The sequence below is a fragment of the Tupaia chinensis genome, unplaced genomic scaffold, assembly GCF_000334495.1.
Source record: "Tupaia chinensis unplaced genomic scaffold, TupChi_1.0 Scaffold000544_1, whole genome shotgun sequence".
Classification (NCBI taxonomy): Eukaryota; Metazoa; Chordata; class Mammalia; order Scandentia; family Tupaiidae; genus Tupaia; species Tupaia belangeri.
In genome coordinates this window covers 3542237-3565912 of record NW_006160056.1, presented here as the reverse complement: position 1 = coordinate 3565912, position 23676 = coordinate 3542237, and the positions used below count along the sequence as shown (strand labels likewise).

At 37.1% G+C, this 23676-nt stretch overlaps 3 pseudogenes; 1 reads left to right on the top strand and 2 right to left on the bottom strand.

Annotated features, from left to right (window-relative positions):
- Positions 1 to 1917: 1917 nt before the first annotated feature.
- LOC102475287 (transmembrane protein 263 pseudogene) lies at positions 1918 to 2259 on the bottom strand (annotated as a pseudogene).
- A 2692-nt stretch (positions 2260 to 4951) lies between these two features.
- On the top strand, positions 4952 to 5417 carry LOC114009493 (SRA stem-loop-interacting RNA-binding protein, mitochondrial pseudogene; annotated as a pseudogene).
- A 5069-nt stretch (positions 5418 to 10486) lies between these two features.
- LOC102487323 (centromere protein K pseudogene) lies at positions 10487 to 14836 on the bottom strand (annotated as a pseudogene).
- Between the last annotated feature and the right edge of the window lie 8840 nt (positions 14837 to 23676).

Below are 23676 nucleotides of genomic sequence, written 5' to 3'. Positions count from 1 at the left end.
TTTCCCCTTGGCGTATTCTTGGCACTTGCTCCAAAATCAGTTAAACATATATTACGGGTTTTTTTCTGGACCATCTATTCTGTTACACTGGTCTATGTGTCTGTTTTCATGCCATTATCATACCGTTTCGATTGCTATGTCTTTGTGATAAAATTTTAAATCAGAAAGCATGTTGTCTCCACCTTTTTGTTTATTTCTGTTGAGAATTTTTTATTTTGTTTTTGTTTTTGTATTCTGCTCAAGATTTCTTCGGATAGTTAAGATGCTTTGTGGGTCTGTGTGAATTTTAGATTTCTTTTTTCTATTTCTGTAAAATTTGCCATTGAAATTTTGACAGAAGTTGCATTGATAATGCAGATCACTTTGGATAATATGAACTTTTTGATAACATTGATTCTTCTGATACATGAGCTTTAAATATTTTTCCATTTATTTGTGTCTTATTCAATTTCTTTTTCAATGTTCTATTTTTTCTGTTTTGAAATTTCCTTTATTTCTTTATATCTTTATGAAACATTCCATCTTTTACACGTCATAGTGCTTCATTAATAGATTTATGTGTTCTTTTCTCATCCTTTTGAGAAAAAATTTCAAATTCAATCATCAGTTATTTTCATCTGACATTTCACTAAGTACAGTATTCATGTCAGCATTATTAGATCAGCCATTCAAATGGGTCGCACAAGTTTATTCTCATTGTGCCAAACACTCACTCAAAAAATAAGTTGAATAACAGATGCCTCCAGGTATATATAATAACTTTAGTTTCTTGAAGTGAAGTAGTCCTGTGATGCAGGTCAAATTACTAGTCTATGTAAATAAACTGGAAAATATTCAATTATACAGCTGTATGTGTTAGATGGTAAGTTCATGTCAATGATAACCTCTATAGCAAACTATACATTTGTACAATTCTCTGCTATCATTGCAAAAGCCCTTCTGAACAAAGTTGTAGTCTAGAATTTTTTTTTAAATTTGATGAGCTAAAAAGTAAATTGTACCAACAATTAATTCTTTTTTTTCCTTTTTAATAGAAAACTCATCCAACTTTCCTTCTGTCCAGTAAAGAAATTTTCCTTAGGCACTATGAGGTGTTTTAATGATGGAGCATGAACCCAACTTGAAGAGTATAATTTAGTTTTCACAATTGACAAGATAGTTAACAAGCATTATCTTCTCCACTGACAGCAAGAAATGACTATATCCCACTACTCCTGAGATGCTTAAGAGGGAAAACGATTGCAATTTCACAAACAACCTTTAAAATACTCCATAGATAATTATAAAAACTGCACAAATTTAGGATATTAAAAACAGATGTTTTCTTTTGTAAAGCATCAATGATTAAATGAGTAGAATACATATATAACAAAAGATAAGTTTAATACTCACCACTTATCTTTTAAACTCTTCTTGTTCCTGTTAATTTTGCCAGCTTAAATAAGAAACAAATGCCTCTCAGCCTAATCAACTATGGTTAAAAAAAACTAAGACATCTGAAACTATTAGGTATATCAAAGGTACAATTTATATAGTTCAATGTTGCCTTAATAAGAGCTAAGTGAGTTATCTTGTACATTATACATGAGGAACTTTAAAAGATCTTCTAAATTTGACTTTCATATTTTTAGTCAAACTGAAAGAGTAAATAGTCAAATATATCATATCTTCAGTTACAACTGAGTCAGTGTAACATTTTAACCAGATAAAAAGCTGTAACTTAAGTATGAGAAAACTTCATACACTGCTAGTTTTAGTCTCTCCTTTTTAGACAAAAAACAGTCATCAATACAAATCAACACAGCAGTTTAGAAAGTAAATGTCCAAAACAGATGACTTGGTAGTAGTCCATAAGTTAGCAATGAATGCCACTGGCATCGTAAATCTGTGGAGAGCAACTCTACCTCCATATTTTAGTCAGACTTGTCTTTCTTCTTTCCTGGTAAGGCCCTTGCTTACAACAGCACACCCAACAGTTTTAACACCTCCAGCGATGGCAGATTCATACCCTTTCATCAGTCCTATTCCCATGGAAGGAACAGTTGTAACAACTGTTTTGGTCACTTCCAGACTTTTTTCTCCAATCCAAGCCATACCACCAATGGTGGCACCAACAGCTTCCTTTGAAACACTGAAGATATCCCTGGTCACACGGGACATGCCTAGTTGCTGCTGTGGGTGATCTTTCATTGAATCTTCTGGTGGTTCATCACTAAGGTATGATGGAAGTTTTTGTTGATTTTTATTTGTCTGATTCATGATCTCTGTCAGGGACTAGAGTTGTGCTGAGGTTGGATCAGGTGGAGGGTGCAGCAGCAAGCAGCTGAGGCCTCCTGGCAGTGGTGGCTGACACAACCCCCGTCAGTAGCAGGATTTTATATTTTTAAGTATACAGCTTTTTCACCTCCACAGTTAAATTTATTCGAAAGTACTTCATTCTTTTTGATGCTATTGTAAATGGAATTATTTCCCTAATTTCTTTTTTGAGTAGTTCATTGTAGTATACGAAAATGCAACTATTTTTTTAAGGTTTTTGTCACAGAGTATGTTTACTCACCAGAGAGATAAAGAGAAACAGTGAGAGGGATAGTAAGAAATCATCCTTGTAGAGGTTGACCACACCTCAATACCTTCTCCATTATCCCCCCAGGATTTTGGGCATGCATGCACAAGAACCTGGAGTAATTTTCAAGGGTGTGTGAATCTGTGAAATTAAAAACAGATTATTTGAAAATATCCAGTCAAAGGAAAAAGAAGAAAAAATAGAAAGGAATGAAGAAAGTCTATGAAATTTATGAAACACCCTTAAGAGACCTAATATTAGCATTATGGGAATTTTAAAAGGAGAAAATAAGTAGTGGCAGAAAGCTTGTTTCAAAAATTAATAACTGGGGGCCAGCAGGTGGTGTGGAGTTTAAAATTCTCGATCCTACATGGCTGACTGCATGGTGTGAATCCCAGACCCAGCAGCTGGAAAATCATGCTGGGTACATGTGCATGCATGCCCAACATCCTGAGGTGATTGCAAAAGAGGGGATTGCAGTGTGGCTACCCCCTGCATAAAGGGGGTGATTTCTCTCTCTTGCTGGTGAGTGCACATGTCCTATAACAAATTTTTGTTTAATTAATAACTGAAAACGTTCCAATATCCAAATATATAAAACTCAAAAATGTTCAGTCGATTTCATTCCAAAGAAGACTTAACCAAGACATAATATAATCAATCAAAAATCAAAGACAAAAGAGAATTTTGAAAACAGCATTGTATGTCTCCACTTAATATATACCGAGAGTCTGCACTCTATGACTGAAACTGATTGACTAAAGGATATAGAAACACAGTATATGGGTGTAAATGCCAGATATAGTGTGTGTGAAAGAGTAGGGTCTGAAGAAGGACATTTAGAAGAAAAATAGGGAGGCAAAGCATTAGTGGGACAAAGAAATGTGATATTATCTGTTTTTTTTTCCCCCAATTTATTTATTTGCATTCATTCACTGTACATCATTACAGCCAGATGTTTTATAGTTTTATCAACTGGACTAGGGAGAAATGTTCACCTATTGAAATATTCACTTTGTAAGCTAATAATGTGATTGAATGTATAAACGAAAATGAAATTTAAAATTTAAAAAGATAAATAAAAGAAAAATTTGTAAAAGAGAACAAAGAATAGAAAAAAAGAAAACAGTAAGAGAAATGATTATATCACATATAAGGGAATTTCAATAAGTCTGTCAGCAAGTTTCTCAGCAGAAACTTTGCTGTACAGGAGAGAAGCAGATTGATATATTCAGTATGCTGAAAGAAACAAAACCAAAAGAACTGCCAATTAAGAATATTTTACTCACCAAAACTGCCTTCAAAAATAAAAGAGAGGGAACCAGCAGTTAGCGTAATGGCTATGTCGCTGGACTCCCACGTAGTCGACCGCGGTTCGTGTCCCGGACCTGGTGGCTTAAAACTCACGCTGGGCGCGTGTGCGTGCGTGCCCAAGATCCCGAGAGGAGAATGGAGGAGAAGGGATTGCGGCGTGACCATCCCCCCTGGGGGGTGATTTCTCACTTTCTGTCTCTATGTCTCTCTCTGTCTGTCTGGCGAGCGCACGCGCCCTACAGTGAAAATCTCTCAAAAAAAAATAAATAAAAATAAAAAAATAAAAGAGAGATAAAGAGTTTTTCAGACAAATGAAAGCTAAGGTTATTCATCATCACTTGCTGGCTTTACAAAAAATGCTGAAGGAGTACTAATTTTAGTAACATGAAACATATTAATGTATAAAACTCAGTGGTGAGTTCTATTATATAGTCAAATGCAGAATACTGTAATTTGTAATAGTGTTATGTAAGTAACTTATAACTCTAATATAAAGGTAGGAAAATAAAAATAATAAAAATAGAAATAGCTACAATAATTTGATAGTAGATATCCAATATAAAATGATGTAAGTTATGACATCAAAACCATAAAATGTTGGGGGGAAATGCAAGTAAAAATAAAGTTTACACACACACACATATTCAAGTAAAAATAAAATTTTACACACACACACATGTACATATGCCCAGTGTGATTTTCTCTTTTCTTAGAGAGATTTTTGCTATAGGGCATGTGCGCTTGTCAGAAAGACAGAGAGAGACAGAGAGACAGAAAGCAAGAAATTCACCCCAAGAGGGGATGATCACGCTACAATCCCTTCTCCTTCATTCTCCTCTTGGGATCTTGGGTACACACGCACACGTGCCCGGTGTGAGTTTAAGCCACCAGGTCCGGGACTCAAACTGTGGTCGACTACATGGGAGTCCAACAACATATTCATTACACTAACTGCTGGTCCCCCTCAGTGTGGTTTTCAAGCTGCCGGTCCAGAACTCAAACAATGGTTGGCTGTCTGAGAGGCCAGCACCTTAACCAGCAAGCCACCTGCTGGCCCGCAAATGTAAAGAAGAGATGAACAAAGGATCTACAAACAACCACAATGAACAAAATGGCAACGGTATGTCCTTATCTATCACTCATTTACTTGAATATAAATGGATTAATTCTCCAAGCAAAAGACATAAGGTGGCTGAATGAGTAAAAAATAAGATTCAGCAATAAGGGCAACCGTGCATTGCATACAGGTATTAGTTGTCCCATTGCTTTTGTCAGAAAAACTCCTTGGACCGCAGTGGCAAGTGAGCTGAGAGAACACTTTGCACAGTTTGGCCATATACGAAAGTGCACTTTACCTTTTAATAAGGAGACTGGCTTTCACAAAGGTATGGGTTGGATTCACTTTTCTTCAGAAGAAGAACTTCAGAATGCACTACAACAGGAAAATCATATTATCGATGGCATAAAGCTCCACATTCAAGCTCAAAAACCAAAAGTTTTTCAAGGGAATCAAACATCTGATGAAGAGAAAGATTTCTAAGACTATTATTGCCTATTAAAGGAGATGAAATACGCTAATTAAACAACAAAGAACAACATCAGCTTTTTTTTTGAATTGTCTTTATGATTAAAATGGGACTTTGGAAAAAAAAAACATTTTATCAGCTCTCAAGGTGAGCTGGAAAATTCATCTGGCAAGAAAATGTTTTATATTTGCATTTAATCTGTGCTCAGAATTCCACCTATGTATTGCAACATTTCCTCAACTTTTCAGCAATTTTAGCCCTCAGAATTTGGTGAACCACAAACTTCACAGTCCCTACTTTACTCTATGTCCTAATACATATATTGGGTTTGTTCCAAAGAAGTTTGTGCTTATAAAGTGTATCTTGTAAATTTTTCCCAGTCATTTAGAAAAGTTAAAAACAAAATTTGTCTGAGGGTTTGTGTGCTTGCTAGAAAGAACATGGGAGAGAAGAAAAGTGAGAGGGCACCTCCCATGAGGAATGGTCATGCCTCAATTCCTTCTACATTTCTCTCTCCTTCCAGGATTTTGGGCATGTTTGAACACACACCTGGTATGTTTCTCAAGCTGCTGGATCCAGAAAGCAAACCGCATAATCATGTGAGATCCAGCCACCTTTGAGGGCTGGTTCCCAAATAATTTTATATGTTCTTTTTGAATTTTAAGTTAAACTGTTCATGAGAAGGAATTTTCTCTTCTTTTAAAGCCTGTTTTCACTTCCCCCCAGTTGTATTGGGCATAGTACTCTGCATATAAAAGGATCTCAGTAAAGGTATAGCAGCCTATTTCCTGTCTAGAGGAACAGACACATCACCAACGTGTCTCATCATCTGAAGTAGAACAACAGAACATTCCCACTTACCACCTGCTTGTCACAAACATGATCTGAATTCCCTTTTCTCTTTTTTATTCACTTATGTCTTCCATGAGAAAGCCACATACACACATATTCAGATGCACCCAAAATAGGGTCCCCACACTGTGATCCAGTCATGGCTGACTTGGATCAAGATCACGGACACAAGGGACCAGCAAACGGTGTAATGATTATGCCACTGGACTCCCATGTAGTTGACCATGATTTGAATCCCAGACCCAGCAGCTTAAAACTCACGCAGGGTGTGCATGAGTGCCCAAGATCCCAAGAGGAGAATGGAGGAGAGCAGATTGTGGCATGGCCATTCCCCCAGGGGGGAAGGGGTGATTTCTTTCTTTCTGTCTCCCTGTCTCTCTGGTGAGCACACACACCCTATAGCAAAAATCTCTCTTACAAAAGATCACAGGCATGGGCATGTGTAACTGGCATGCTCAGGAAGGTCCTAGGACAAGTACTTGGAGCCTTTCCCATGTGGGTCCAGTTACGTTGCCCCTGTACCACCATCTAGCCCTTGATATTCTCAATTATATCTCTATAAGGTGATAGATTACTTCCAAGACAGTGAATTTTATTAAGACAAAGTATAAGAAAAATAAGTGCTAATTTATTAAAGTTATTAAACCAAAGAGGATGGGATGAGAAAATTGATCTTAGCAGACAAAATCTCTGCTCTAAAAGGTACAAAAAGGCCACTCTTCAGAGTTTTTAATTTATATCAAATAGCACTTACCTTTTTATCAGGAGCTGCTCTGGAAAGATTCCTATCATGCTGTCTCTCTTTTCACCTATCATGCTGGATTTCATCTCTCTCACGTGCCTCCTCATTCTCTGTGTAGACACAGTTGAAAATTATTTCACCACTATGTTATCCATTAACGTTTTTAGTGAGGGTGTATTCTTTAACTTTAGACAGAAAAGTTCATGAATCCCACGGAAATTCCAAACTTCCAGAAATACCATTTGGCATCACAGTATTTTTAATCTTACTTTCAATGAAATTAAGTCCAATAAATAGTGTAAGTTTAATTTCTTTATGTGAATTCTAAGATCATTCATGCACGCTGAAGTGTTTAGGGGTAAAGCGTATTGCTGTCTTCAACTTACTTGAAATCCACCAAAGTAGTTCTGTTGGATTGATAAATGGAGAGATGTTTAGATAATGTGTAAGACAAGTTTAACAATATTAATTGTTAAAAAATATTCACTATAGAATGTAGGTTATAAGAGTATTCATTATGTAATTCTTATTTCTATATGTTTGAAATTTTTTCAATAAAATGTAAGAAAAAAGAAATTATGCAAGATTTTCAAGAATCCTATTGAATAAAGAATCTTTTGGTTATAAAAAATAATATTTAAGGGTTGGCAGGTGGTGTGGTGGTTAAGGGTGCTGGACTCCCACATGGGTAACCATGGTTCAAGTCCCAGACCTGGCAGCTTGCTTTCTCACTCTCTCTCTTTCTTTTTCTCTTACTCTGTCCATCTATGGTCTAAGTGAAATAAATAAATAAAGTTAAAAAATAATTCTTTAAAAAATAAAATTCAACAATTTTCTGTCTACAATGGATGCACTTAAGCTGTAAATACATGTATAGGCTGAAAGATGAGGGCATATAAAAGGTATCCCATGATAGCAAAAACCAAAAGAGAGGAGAAAGAGCTGTTCCTCTATCAGACAAAATATTAGCTCATCAGAAAAGTCATGATGTAACAGATATAATGGAAACACAAAACATCACTAGCAAATAATGTGAGCGACTTTACACCAACAAATAGAAAAGCCTGGATGAGATGGACAAATTCCTGGGCACATATGTTCTACCAAGATTAGATCAGGAAGACATAGAAAGTCTGAATAGATCCATAACAAGCAAGAAGATTGAATCAATAATAAATAACCTCTCAACAAAGAAAAGCCCAGGTCCTGATGGGTTCAATTTTGAATTCTACAAAACTTTTAAAGAAGAGTTAACTCCCATTCTACTTGAACTATTTCTAAAGATCCAAAAGGAAAGAACCCTCTGAATTCATTTTATGAAACATCCATCACCCTCATCCCCAGAACAGATAAGGACATGACAAAAAAGGAAAACTACAGACCAATATCTCTGATGACTATAGATGCAGAACTTCTCAACAAGATACTAGCATATTTTATCCAACAACATATAAAAAAGATTATGCATCACAACCAGGTAGGCTTTATTCCAGGGTAGTTCAACATATGAAAATCATGAATGTAATATGCCATATTAACAGAAAGATTAAAAGCCATATGATCATATCAATTGAAACAGAAAAAGTATTTGATAAAATACAACATCCCTTCATGATTAAGACTCACAGCACAATCTACATAGAAGGGACATTTCTCAACACAATAAAGGCCATCTATGAAAAATTCATAGCTAACAACATACTGAATGGAGTACTAAAAACTGGTACAAGACAAGCTGCCCACTTCCTCCACTCCTTTTCAATATAGTTCCAGAAGTCCTGGCTAATGCATTAGAAAAGAGAGTAAAATAAAAGGCATTAAAATAGGGGAAGAAGAGGTGAAATTATCTCTGCTTGAAGATGATATTATGGTATACATAAAAGACCCAAAGCTATCCACAAAATAACTTCTAGAAATCATAAGTTAATACAGTAAAGTGGCAGTATACACAATGAAGATACAAAAATCTATAGCATTTCTATATACCAATTAACCCTAATCAGAAAGGCTAAGATTAAAAGAAAAAAATGATAAGTGCCAGCAAGGCTGTGGTGAAAGGGGAACTCTCCTACACTGCTGGTGTGAATGTAAATTAGTCCAGCCACTGTGGAGAACAATATGGAGGTTCCTCAAAGATCTCCAAATAAGAACTACTATATTATCCAGCAATTCCACTCCTGGGTATCTACCTAAAGGATAGGAAAACACTCAGTCAGAAAAGTACTTGCACATCTATGTTTATTGTAGCATTACTCACAATTACTAAGACATGGAACCAACTCAAATATCCATGAACAGATGAATGGATTGAAAAAGGGTGGCACAAATATACTATTGAATATTACTCAGCCATAAAATAAAATTAATACCCTGACATTTGATAGAAAGTGAATGAATATGGAAGATTTGCTGCTGAGTAAAGCAAGCCTGGCTATGAAAGAGGGACATGTCCGCACTCTGTGATGAAAACTGAAAGATTAGAGGATACAGAAGCATGGAAAGTGATGAGGGATACTGAAGACAGTGTGGGAAGATGGTGGGAGATGGGGGAGAGTGAGAGGAAAGGAATCAAGGAGAAAAATAGAGAGGTGAGACATTTAAGGAACACAGAAGTGGAGGACTGTCTGTTGATGTTAGTGTGTATGATATCTTGAATTGGACTAGTGTAAAGTGTATTTGTGTTGAATAAATACATTTTACAACCTGAAGTGATGTACAGTGATTGAGTGTCTAAAAAATTGAAATAATAAAAAACTTATTATAAACAAAAAATATTTTCCTCTATGAAATTTTTTCAGAGAATTTTATCTACTTATAATTCATAAAGGATTAACAAGATATCATGAACACAATTTTGTTGGTAATAACTACGAGAATCAAAAATGGATTAATACACAATGTCACTTGATACATAACACAGCAAAATGTAGTTCTAAGGCTAGCTTTATCTATTAGTATGTTTATATCTCAACTTTTTTACATATCTAGGAAGAAGACAATGTATATTTACTAAATATTTTAAATTATGCTTCCTCCTATATCAGATTATTATTTCAATTTTAAAGTCATCTGCAAATTAAATAATCTTTACATTATAATTCCAAAATATAAAGAAGTTAACCACCAACTAGAATGCAAAATGCATAAAACATACCACTATAAATTTAAAAAGAAAAATATTACACTAGCAACATAATGAATTAGGTTTTTTTCAAAGAATATTTTATGAAGTAAGATACATTAAATGCTTTATAAGTCTAGGATACTTTTTATTTGCAGTCTTCTTCATACAGTTTAAAACACCAGAGCACTGACTAAATAAGAAAGGACCATTTCAAAGTGAATAGTAGATGGTTATGTGTCATGTAAGGATAAAAGGAAGATGAACTATGTTCTTTGATTTACAATCCTGTTCTTTATCCCAATAGTCCTGTGTTTCCATTATCCTTGAATGACATGATACTTTACTGTGAAAAAAAAATCATCCTTTTACTGACGGAAGGCTTATAATCTCATTCGAGTTCGATCTTCTGGATGTCTCAAAGCAATTCCATTATGTAGCAGCAGCTCAATATAAGGTGGCCAAAAGGAATCACTAATTCTGACATATGGATCATGTGGAACATCAAATAATCTATAAGAATCTCTAACATCTCATGCAGTGTTATTAGCTGCGCAGTTGATTCTTGAATTTTTTTTTTCTTTTTAGTATTTCTGTCAGGCAGAGAAAAATGATCTTCTAGAAATTCACCCAAGGTAATCAAGAGTTTCTCCCTATATTCTTTTACCTTAAGCATTTTGTTTTCCAGCTCATTAAAGATTCTTGATTCAGAAACAGTAACGACCTGATTTTTCAATTCACTGTGTAGCACATTCAGCGACTCCATTATCTGTTGCTGTTTATCCAACCACTGCTGCTCCCTTTCCAAGTCTTCCTTTAACTTCTCATTCTTTGACTGAATAGTAGATAGGACCATTTCAACATCATGTCCTAATTTTTGGAACTGTTCTTTTCCTAATGTGACCAGAACATCTTCAGACAGAGGAATTATATCAGATGTTTCTTTGTGCCATTGACTGAGTTCTGCCATCAGACATTTCACTTGCATAATTAATCATGATTGATAGCTGAGCAGTTGGATCAGTGAGAGGCTCAGTTCCAATAAGTCATCATTTATTCTGACATTCTTCCAGATCTTTCCACGTTTCTTTACATTCTTTGATAAGTTCTTCTTCAGTATCTATAACATCTTCCACACCCATAATACTTTCCCTATCTAGATCTTGATTATTCGCTGACGTGTACTTTGTGATTTTCTTAATCTTCTATTTCCCATCCTCGTGTCTCTCTTTGGTAAGGCTTTGACGCGGGAGGAGGAGTACAGAGAAACTCAAGGACAGCTTAGATGTCCCATTCGCTGGGGAGCTAAAAGTCCCACCTCAGGGGTTAGGGCTCCACAGTTTGTGGGCATCCAGGTCGGCAAGCTTCAACGATTTCGGTGCTCTCCCCAGGCCACCTCTTACCTTCACAGAGTCAGTCACAAAAACCCTCTATGAAATTTTGTACTATATTGTATATTCTTGTATACAGAAAAAAGAAAGTCATGAGACATTTGTGGATAGAAATTATTCTTTATGGAGAAGACACCTTCATGACTTCTGAGAACTAGTGATTTCAGGGGAATAATCTAAATGAAGATTTTCCACTGGTAATTCAGCCTCCAGCCTACAAACTCGAGTGATTGAACTTCAAGTGCGGGAAGAAACACACCATCCACCAGATAACTAGATACCACCACAGGATCAGCAGAAATACGGGAAAGCAAGAAAATACCTCTCCTCCAAGGGAAAAGAATAATTCCTCTTCATCCACAGACAATTCAATGGAAATCATGGAAATGTCTGATAAAGAATTTAGAACATTCATAATGGTGAAGCTAACAGAGATGGAAGAGAAGAGAGACAATGAACTACAGGAGAGAAAGGAGAAAGCTGACGAGTTCCAGGAGGTGAGGAAATTCTTGCAAGATCTGAAAGAGAAATTACACACTTTACAAAAGAATCAAGTGGAACTGTTAGAGATGAAGGCTATAATACAGGAAGTCAAAATTGCCCTTGTAAGTATTAAAAGCAGATTAGGTCATACAGAAAATAGAATCTCAGGCGTAGAAGAGAAATTGCTAGCCTGGAAAAATCCATTATGAGGACTGAGAAAATTGCCTCAAAATTTGAGAATAATATATGAGAAGTACCAGATACCATCAAACATCCAAATATCTGGGTAATTAGCATCCCAGAAGCTGAAGAGACTCATAAGGTCATTGATAATCTATTCCATGAAATCCTGCAAGAAAACTTTCCAAACCTAGAGAGACACTCAAAGATCCAGTTCCAAGAAATACAAAGGACCCCAAATAGAATCAACCCAAGAAGATCTTCAAGACACATTATAGCCAGACTGACCGAAACCACAAAGACAAAGACATTGGAAACATTGCGAATGAGGAAAAAATGAGAAAATATATTCAAAGTGTTAAGGGAAAAGCAATTTAAACCAAGAATACTGTACGCAGTAAGATTATCCTTCATATGGGAAGAAAAGGCAAGAACAATCTCAGATAAACAAAACCTGAAAGAATTTACCAGACCAGATCTCCAAGAAGTTCGCAAAGGAATGCTATGTCAGGAAAATTAAATGCAGACACACAGAAATAAGAGTTCAAAATCTAAGAAAATGGCCAACTTAATCGTAGGAACAAGTCTGGAGTTGAATATTATATCCCAGAATTCAATCAAGAAGATCGAACCGCAACACAAGATAGATTAAGTACATGAGACTGAACTGGTAAAATAGCATTCTGTGACTTTTGACTAAAATATTGCTGCTTTTTTCCTAGGCTTTGTTGTTTTTTTTTTTTTTTTTCCATTCACATATTTTCATTTGACCAGAGAAAGACATAGAGAGAGGGAGAGAAGGAAAGTGAGAAAGCAAGCCACCAGGTCCTTGCTATTGAAAGTAGTTAGATTATTTAAGAAATTGTGCGATCAATAAAATGTGGGGGGATAGGGATGGAAGACAACTGTAGACATCAGAGATAGTGTGAGAAAAGGGTAGAAAAGGGCAGAGGGTCAGACATAGGGGTAAATAAAAATTTTTGAGAGGTTTTTGCTATAGGGCGTGTGCGCTCACCAGACAGACAGACAGACAGACAGAGACAGAGAGACAGAAAGCGAGAAATCATCCCCCCCCAGGGGGGATGACCACGCCGCAATCCCTTCTCCTCCATTCTCCTCTCGGGATCTTGAGCGCGCACGCACATGGGTTTAAGCCACGGGGTCCAGGACTCAAATCATGGTGAACTACATGAGAGTTCAGCAACATAGCCATTACGCTAACTGCTGGTCCCAAAAACTGGTGTTCTTGACATTAAAAACAATGCATATTTGATGACTGCAGTAAGCTATATAATAGCTCCAGCTAGGTGCTACTTTATAGTATGTTCATTCTACTCACTGAGGTTTATGCCTAAAGTCAGACTTGTGTTCATGGATATATGTATATCAGCTGTGCTTGCTATTTGAAATATTTAGATTAAGTTTATTAGTGAATCAATAAAATAGGGGGAAAGGCATAGAAAGCAACCATGGATACCAGAGACACTGTGGGAGGAGGGTGGGAGATGGCAGAGGGTGAGAGATAAGGAATCAAGGGTGGAGAAAAAAGCAAAATATAGAGGAAACCAGAAATGGAAAATTATTTGTTGATGATAACATGTATGTTGATGTGCTTGACTGAGCCAATATACAGTGTATTCTGCATGGGAAATCTCATTTTGTATGTTGTAATGATGAATGTAAATAAATAAATTTAAACTATAAAAAGAAATTATTCTTCATGTCATTTTGTGTCTGACATCTTTTCTGGAATATTGCTGATACAATTTCAGTGTAATTTTAGAAATTCATTCGTGTTCTATCATGTTGTTTAATGTACATATAATATGCTCAGTTTTATTGCCCTATAATATTTCATTGCAGTTCTATCCCTCAATTTATGTATTTATATGGCTGTCAGAAAAGTCCTAACTTTTTTCTATTTTTCAAAAGTCATTTGTTTATATAAAGAACAAAGATCAATCAATGATATATGCCCATTTTGTTCAATAACCTTTGCTATCTTTCAATGAGCTTCATAATTCCTCATTAATGGAAGAAATGTCTTTATCAGTAAAACTGAACACAATGCTGATTTATAGCCTCATCTGAATTGAATGTTATACCACACAAGGATTTTTTTTATTATTTAACTTTATTTATTATTATTTTAATTTGACCAGAGAGAGACGGGGGTTGGGGGGGAGAATGAAAAAGCAAGCCACTGGGTCCAGGACTAGAACCGTGGTTGACCATGTGGAAATACAACACCCTAAACAACCATGCCACGTGCCAGCACCCACACAAGGAGTTTTGAAGAGAGCTAAACAAGTATAATCCAGATGTTACAAGGTCAGGTGAATATAGAAGGTGTTGTAACACATCCCATCCACGCTCCAATACTTTTTGACAGGTGATCAAATTTGTGTGTGGTCTCATGTTATCATGATGGAACTCAATTCCTTTATAATTAACAAGCTCTCGATGTTTCTGGATGATGGGTTCGTTCAAACTCACCAATTGCCAACAGTACACATTTGAATTGATTGTTTGGTTCCTTGATAAGAGCTCAAAAAACACGACACTTTTAATATCCCACCAACCGAGAGCATAACCTTCCTCTGATGAATGTCTACTTTTGAGGCGAATCATCAAGTCAGGACCAAGACAGTTTGTGCAACACATTGTTGTGAACAATCCACTTCTCATCACCTGAGAGAAGACTGATTTGTCCAGAGGCCTATATCTTAATCACTTCATAAAAGGATTGTTTTCCTCACGTTTCATGAGCATATCGCAGATGTTCACCCACGCTGTCAAAATGAACTTCCTTGAATTCATGAGGAACCCAAATATTGAGTTTACTTACATATCCTAGCTTCTTCAGGTGGTCATAAATGCTTGAATGATGGATGTTCAATGTTTCTGCAATCTCTTGTGTCAAGTAATGTGGGTTTGATTCCATCAATGCCTTTGTTTTGTCGTCCTCAACCTCAGTGGGCCTCCCTGACCAAAGAGCTCGTTGAGATCCAAATCACCAGCGTGGAATTTCATGAACCATCGCTGGCACTGGTGTTCTTGTAGAGCATTGTCCCTGTAAACTTTGTGAAACTTTTCACAAGTTTGAGGTGTGTTCTTCCCTTTTCAGAAGTATAAAAGTAAAATATGGCAAAAATGCAGTGTGGTCTTCCATTTTCAAGTTGTAAAATCTCCAAAACTCAACCAAATTGCTTAATATATTTTTAGAATGAAGCTAGGACTGTAGTTGTCAAATGACATAGCCACAACATAGATGGAAATTACTCAACTACTTCCAAAAATGAACTAGCACCATCTGTTGCAAAAATGCATCATGACTTTTCCAACAACCCAGTATTTACAATTATTATCTCCTCTTGATAAATTGACACTTTGATGACTATATAATGACTACATAATGACTTTCTTTTTTTTTTTAATAGTTCTTGATTTAAAGTCTCTTTGGTTGTGGAAAGTCATGACGTGTTTCTCTATGCAAAATTGCATCATGACTGGGACCAGCAGGTGGTGTGGTGGTTAAGGCTCTGGACTCTGACCATAATTTGAGTCTGGATATGGCAGCTTGCTTTTTCACTTTCTCTCTCTTTCTTCTCTCTTTTTTTCTCTCTCTGGTCAAATTAATAATAATAATAATAAATAAATAAATAATTCTTTTTAAAATATACATATTAATAAATAAATGCATCACAACTTTTCCAACAAGCAAATATATTCCTTCCAAGAAGTCTAAGAGAATAAACATTCTATAGAGAATCTATTTAGCTATATATGAATATATAATGTTAAAGAAATCTTTTGTTCACAGATACAATTTAAATATGTGCAAAAATGTAAAATTAGTTTTTGAGATATTTCATTATAATCTAAAACCATCATAAATTAAATTCAGACATAATTAAAGGGGAGGCTTAAAATTTTATACTGTTACTCTTCGTTTTTATTCAACTTTGTAGGATTCCAATAAATCTATTAGAACATAAAGGGCTACTCATATTCTTAAGGGAAAAGAATCTAAACTGAGCACACAAAATATTTCCAATAGTGCTCCTATTGGGGAACCTATTTAATAAAGAAGGTGGCCCTGAGAAGACTGACTTGTCCAGAGGCCTCTATCTCAAATTGATGTTTCTTGAACTGTAATGTGTTCACCAGTCACCTGGGGAGCTAGTTAACATGGAGATGCAAATTCTGTTGGCCCAATAAAGGACCTGAGATACTGTATTTCTTTTTTTTTTTTTTCTTTTAATATTGTTTGCCATAGGGCACATGCACTCCCTGGAGAGAAAGAGACAGAGAGAGAAAGAGAAAGTGAAAAATTACCCCCCCTCTCCCTCTCCAGGGGGAATGGTCAAGCCACAATCCATTCTCCTCTACTCTCTTCTTGAGATTTCAGGCATGTATGCACAGTACACAGAGTGATTTTTAAGTTGCCATGTGGGAGACCAGCACCTTAACCATCATGCCAAATGCTGGCCCTGAAATACTGCATTTCTCTTTTCTTTCCCTTCCTTTTCTTTTCTTTTCTTTTTTTTAAAAAGGGATTTTTGTTATAGGGTGTGTGCGCTTGCCATGTGGGAGTCTGGCGCTTCAACCCCCATGCTTCCTGCTGGCCCAAATGTTGATATTTTAAATTATTTGTAAATAATTAAAGTTTCAGGGCCAGCACATGGCATGGTGGTTAAGACACTGGGCTTTCACATGGCTGGCCATGGTTCAAGTTCCAGACCTGGCAAATTGCTTTCTCATTTTTTCCGTGTCTGTCTCTCATGAGTGCACAAGCCCTATAGTAAATTAAAATAATAACAATAATAATTAATAATAAATTAAATACTTTATAAAAAAAATAAAATTTCTTGAAATTTAAGTACAAACTAAGATAATTAGAGATGGGGATGGGGTCAGCAGGTAGCATAGTTGTTAAGGTGCCACACTCCCATGTGGCCATGTGGTTGATCATGGTTTGAGTCCCAGATCTGGTGGCCTGAAACTCACATAAGACATATGTGAGTGTATGCGTGCCCAAAATCCTGAGAGGAGAACAGTGGAGTAGAGATTGCAGGGTGACCGTCCCCCGTGGGGGGGAATTTCTCACCTTTTGTCTCTCTGTCTTTGTCTCTCCAGCAAACACACACACCCTATAGTAACTCCCCCGCCCCCCCAAAAAAAACAAGATGGGAATAAAAATAAGGCTGAAATATATTCTTTAAAGAGCTAAGGTGTGGCTGGATTCCCACATGGCTGACTGCAGTTTGTGTCCCAAACCTGGTGGCTTGCCTTCTCACTTTCCCTCTCTTTCTTTCTCTCTATCTCTGGTGACTGCACATACCCTTAGCAGATTTAAAAAGATACATTAAATAAATATAATTACATGAATAATTATTTTTAAAGTAAATAAATAAATAATAAAGAGCTATGGCAAAAGAAAAAGGATGGTATAAAAGTGAAACCAATCAGCAAAGCACTGGAAGCATTGTCTTCAGGTTTAGGGGGTTGCTCAGGTTTAGGGGGTAAGTGGCTTTTATACAGTAAGGCAGAGCAATTGAGTTGTAAGTACTTAAAGCTAAAAGTATTCACAAATGTCTACAGTGGCCTAATCAAATTGCCTTTATGCGTTTGGATCATCAGAACATCACCCCAAAGGGAACTTAAACACAGCATAAACATGTATTTAAATGAATTTAGAAGAAAGCTTATTGTCCCATCTCCTGTTTTAATTAGATATGTTTTATATAAGAAATATATAAATGCAGACTCTGTGGTTTTCCTGGCAAAGATACGGTACTAAGTAAATCCACTATAGTATTATTTTGTTTGCTTTTTTCCCTTAATTAAGTTTTTAAAGTTTCCTTAGCTCTCTGTGTGGCTGCTTCAGCTTTGGCAGCCGGGTTTGTGGTGAAGAGCTGGGAGAGCGCATACCAGACTCCCTGCACGCCTCCTAATCCTCCTCCTGTGCAGCTAAATGGGAGAGTAGGAGAAACAGAAGGGAGAACATCTCAACTGCACAATAGATGCCCTTCAGTGACCCACCTTATGTCATGCTTAAGAAAAATCCATGACTTCACCTAGCATATTGATAGACTGTGACATACTGAAAACCCTGAACTTCTCCAAGTATGTGGACAACCCCCAAGGCTATGAAAAATAAGGACAGTGTCCAATTATACCATGCCAAAGTCATAAAATACTTGGCTGGCCCAAGTGCTATCTTTACCATAGATCTCTGGATGGCAAGCTCTTCTAGAAGTAAGTTTCAGTGGTTGCAATCATGTGTTGGCAAAATAACCAACATGAAGCCACACAAAAACCTCTAACTTCTTCCTTTTGTTAAAGCCACAGGGAAGAAAGTCAGGGTTGACAAATGGTGCACACTGCTAAATGACTCTCCCAATTAGAAGGTTGAATGGTTTGTAAGCTTTGGGAGTCTTTGTCTCCCATTTGAATTTTGTTTTATTTCAGTTTAGTATTAATTGGACCATGGTTGGATACCATTACAATTGAGAGCAAAAAGGAGTCTGTGCAGAATATAATGTATGTTGATTCAGAGACTCCAAATATGTGTAACTAAAGTAATGGAGATTCCCATAAGATATAGATATGTTTTTGTGAATCTCTTTACTTTTTTTTAAAAAAAAGAATTATTTATTTAATGTTATGTATTATTAGTATTATTTGTTTGCACTCACCAGAGAGAGAAAAAGAGACAGAAAGTGAGAAAGCAAGCTGCCAGGTCCAGGACTTGAATTTTGGTCAGCCATGTGGGAGTCCAACACCTTAACCACCACACCACCTGCTGGCACCTCTCTTTTACATTTTAAGACTACAAAAGTAAAGAAAACTTAGTAAATCCATGTATAGTATTCTCCTTTTTAAGGCTTTTGCCATAGAGCATGTGCTTACCAGTAAAACAGAGAGAGTAAGAGGGAAAGTGAGAAATCACCCCTCCAGGGGAGATGGGGCCATGCCACAGTTCTTTCTCCTCCACAATCCTCCTAGGATTTTAGGCATGCACACAATTGTGCCTGGCATTGTTTTCAAGCCACCATATCTGGGACTAGAACTGTGGTCAACCATGTGGAAGTCCGGGACCTTAGCCACCAGGCCATCTGCTGGCTCCCATGTAGTATTCTTTATTTTATGCTTCTGTTCTCCAGGTTATGTACTTGGCTCATGCACATTAAAATTTATATATGAACAAAGAGGTACACATCCCTAAGTTTCCTGAGATCCTGAGTTTCTAACAAGTTTCTTTGTAAGCACAAACAAGCAAACAACAAACACAAAAGAAATGCTTATACAAAAAAAAAAAAACCCTTATTTGTGAACAGTGATTATCTCTGAAAAATAAAATTCGAGTTGATTTAAATTTCTTTCCTTTATGTTTCATTTTCTCCCCCAATTTTTTTTAAAAGATTCTTTTAAAACAAAGCCAAACCAAAAAAAAAAAAAAAGACTGTAACATAGGTAGAAGTATAGTAATAATTTTTCTTATTAATATTTTTCCACAATTACTTTACATAGATTACTTAACCCAATCATTCAGCACAACTTAATAAACCCTCAGGGCCAGCAGGTAGCATGGAGGTTAAGGTGCTGGATCCCACATAGCCAGCTTCACAGGTCAAGTCCCGGACCCAACAGCATGACAATCACACTGGATACTTGTGATGTGTATGCATGCCCCAAATCCAGAGAGGAGAGTGGAAAAGAAGAGATTGCAGCATGGCCATCCCCCCTGATTTCTCACTTTTCTTTCTGGTTCTCCTTGCTTGGCATGGGGAATGCACTCATATATATGCATTTCATGTTTTTGCCAAATAAATATTTAACCAAATACTTTCCATTGGCCTATGGTAAGGTGTTGGAAATTCAGATTCCGAAGTACTGTTGCTACTCTACTAAATTACTCTTTCTCTACCTTCTTTAATGTAACTATGTATAGAATTACTCTGATGAAGCAAGTTGTTTTATCACTTTGTTTTGATGTTCAGAGAAAGAACTGTTGCCTAATGTTCAGGGGTAACTACCTTCAGCCATGGAAACATGAAGGCAAAAATCCTTGTGTCCATCTTCTCAGGGCTTTGGGCAAAGCAGCCCCGCTACCTGTCTAAGGCAGGGACAGACCTGGGAGGCAGCAGCAAACTACTGAGATCTCCCTTCTAAAGACACTTGTGTTTAGGAAGTCCAGACCACGCTGTGTGAGACCAGGCTTGTCAAACAGAATAAACAAAACTGATTAAACGCTCAAAGACCAAAGTCTGTAAAAGATGCTTAGTTAGTTAAATATAGATCTTCAGAATGGAACTTTTGTGTGTGCCCCAAATTCCAGGAGAAACCACCATGATTAGCAACTCCCACCTAACATTTAAATTCTAATGCAGCTAAGTAGTATCCCTTCACTGTCTAGGTGTAGTGTGTTATTTGAAAACAGCAGCAGCCAAGACCACCTTGTTGCTTTCCACAATAGGCAGCACATTCAGAGTTTCTTTCTTCCTTTCTTTCTTTCTTTCTTTCTTTCTTTCTTTCTTTCTTTCTTTCTTTCTTTCTCCCTCTCTCTCTCTCTCTCTCCCACCTGCTGGCACCTCTCTTTTACATTTTAAGACTACAAAAGTAAAGAAAACTTAGTAAATCCATGTATAGTATTCTCCTTTTTAAGGCTTTTGCCATAGAGCATGTGCTTACCAGTAAAACAGAGAGAGTAAGAGGGAAAGTGAGAAATCACCCCTCCAGGGGAGATGGGGCCATGCCACAGTTCTTTCTCCTCCACAATCCTCCTAGGATTTTAGGCATGCACACAATTGTGCCTGGCATTGTTTTCAAGCCACCATATCTGGGACTAGAACTGTGGTCAACCATGTGGAAGTCCGGGACCTTAGCCACCAGGCCATCTGCTGGCTCCCATGTAGTATTCTTTATTTTATGCTTCTGTTCTCCAGGTTATGTACTTGGCTCATGCACATTAAAATTTATATATGAACAAAGAGGTACACATCCCTAAGTTTCCTGAGATCCTGAGTTTCTAACAAGTTTCTTTGTAAGCACAAACAAGCAAACAACAAACACAAAAGAAATGCTTATACAAAAAAAAAAAAACCCTTATTTGTGAACAGTGATTATCTCTGAAAAATAAAATTCGAGTTGATTTAAATTTCTTTCCTTTATGTTTCATTTTCTCCCCCAATTTTTTTTAAAAGATTCTTTTAAAACAAAGCCAAACCAAAAAAAAAAAAAAAGACTGTAACATAGGTAGAAGTATAGTAATAATTTTTCTTATTAATATTTTTCCACAATTACTTTACATAGATTACTTAACCCAATCATTCAGCACAACTTAATAAACCCTCAGGGCCAGCAGGTAGCATGGAGGTTAAGGTGCTGGATCCCACATAGCCAGCTTCACAGGTCAAGTCCCGGACCCAACAGCATGACAATCACACTGGATACTTGTGATGTGTATGCATGCCCCAAATCCAGAGAGGAGAGTGGAAAAGAAGAGATTGCAGCATGGCCATCCCCCCTGATTTCTCACTTTTCTTTCTGGTTCTCCTTGCTTGGCATGGGGAATGCACTCATATATATGCATTTCATGTTTTTGCCAAATAAATATTTAACCAAATACTTTCCATTGGCCTATGGTAAGGTGTTGGAAATTCAGATTCCGAAGTACTGTTGCTACTCTACTAAATTACTCTTTCTCTACCTTCTTTAATGTAACTATGTATAGAATTACTCTGATGAAGCAAGTTGTTTTATCACTTTGTTTTGATGTTCAGAGAAAGAACTGTTGCCTAATGTTCAGGGGTAACTACCTTCAGCCATGGAAACATGAAGGCAAAAATCCTTGTGTCCATCTTCTCAGGGCTTTGGGCAAAGCAGCCCCGCTACCTGTCTAAGGCAGGGACAGACCTGGGAGGCAGCAGCAAACTACTGAGATCTCCCTTCTAAAGACACTTGTGTTTAGGAAGTCCAGACCACGCTGTGTGAGACCAGGCTTGTCAAACAGAATAAACAAAACTGATTAAACGCTCAAAGACCAAAGTCTGTAAAAGATGCTTAGTTAGTTAAATATAGATCTTCAGAATGGAACTTTTGTGTGTGCCCCAAATTCCAGGAGAAACCACCATGATTAGCAACTCCCACCTAACATTTAAATTCTAATGCAGCTAAGTAGTATCCCTTCACTGTCTAGGTGTAGTGTGTTATTTGAAAACAGCAGCAGCCAAGACCACCTTGTTGCTTTCCACAATAGGCAGCACATTCAGAGTTTCTTTCTTCCTTTCTTTCTTTCTTTCTTTCTTTCTTTCTTTCCGGAGAGGTTTTTGCTATAGGGTGTGTGCACTTGCCAGAAAGACAGAGAGACAGAAAGTGAGAAATCACTCCCCAGTGGGGATGGTCACACCGTAATCCCTTCTCTATTTTCCTCTCGGGATCTTGGGCAGGGATCTTGGGCACGAACGCGTATGTGCCCAGCGTGAGTTTAAGCTGCCGGGTCTGGGACTCGAACCGCGGTTGACTACATGGGAGTCCAGCGACATAGCCACCACGCCAACTGCTGGTCCCCAAAGGGTTTCTTGACTAGGTCTTCCTTTATAAGCTGATCCCAGCCCTTGTTTCTCCCACTTATTCCTGTATAGTCTCTCACTCCAGTCCTAGAGTGCCATTACCAGCCAGTCCTATAGAGTGCCACTCAGTTTCCCAATTTTGTACCTTAATCCCCAAAGTCTCCCTTTCTTTTCTCTATTTTACCCATCCTCCAATAATACGTGACATTCACTTTTCCAAGAAATTGCCTGAGAGGACTTTAACGCCAGCATGCTCCCATCCTGGGACTCGTGCTTTTCTCTGTAGAACTCAATGGGCCATGAATGGATATAAGAGGTAGATGGCTTCAATTTAGTGGGGTTCTTGGTCCTCAGTCTATATGCTCTTAGAGCATCTTTTTCTCTCTCCAGCTTCTTACCATTAAGTACTATTGCTTTGGCTTTGCTATCTTTTACATTAGATAACCCAACTAATAGAGACTTAGATAGGTTTTCAATTGGTCATCAGACTTTCTTGGTTGCAGAGTGCATAGTGGGTAATTAGATGTTAAATCACTATTTTACAATGTCATTGCTCTTTTACTTCTCCTTTTTTTTTTAAGGTTTTTGCCATAAGATGCATGCACTCACCAGAAAGAGAGAGAGAGAGAGACAGTGAGAGGAAAAATGAGAGGGAAAGCGAGAAATCACTTCCCACCCCTCCAGAGAAGATGCCTATGACACAATTCCTTCTTTTCCATTTTCCTCTAGAAATTTTGGGCATGCATGCACATGTGCCCAGCATGATTTTCAAGCCTCCAGGTCAGGACTCAAACTGTGGTTAGTCATATGGGAATATAGTCCCTTAGCCACTATGCCACTTGTTGGCCCCACTCTTTTATTTTTCAAGATTAAGTCTACCCAAGTAGGCTTTGTGCTTTTTGAAGGCAAGGATCATTTCATACTTTA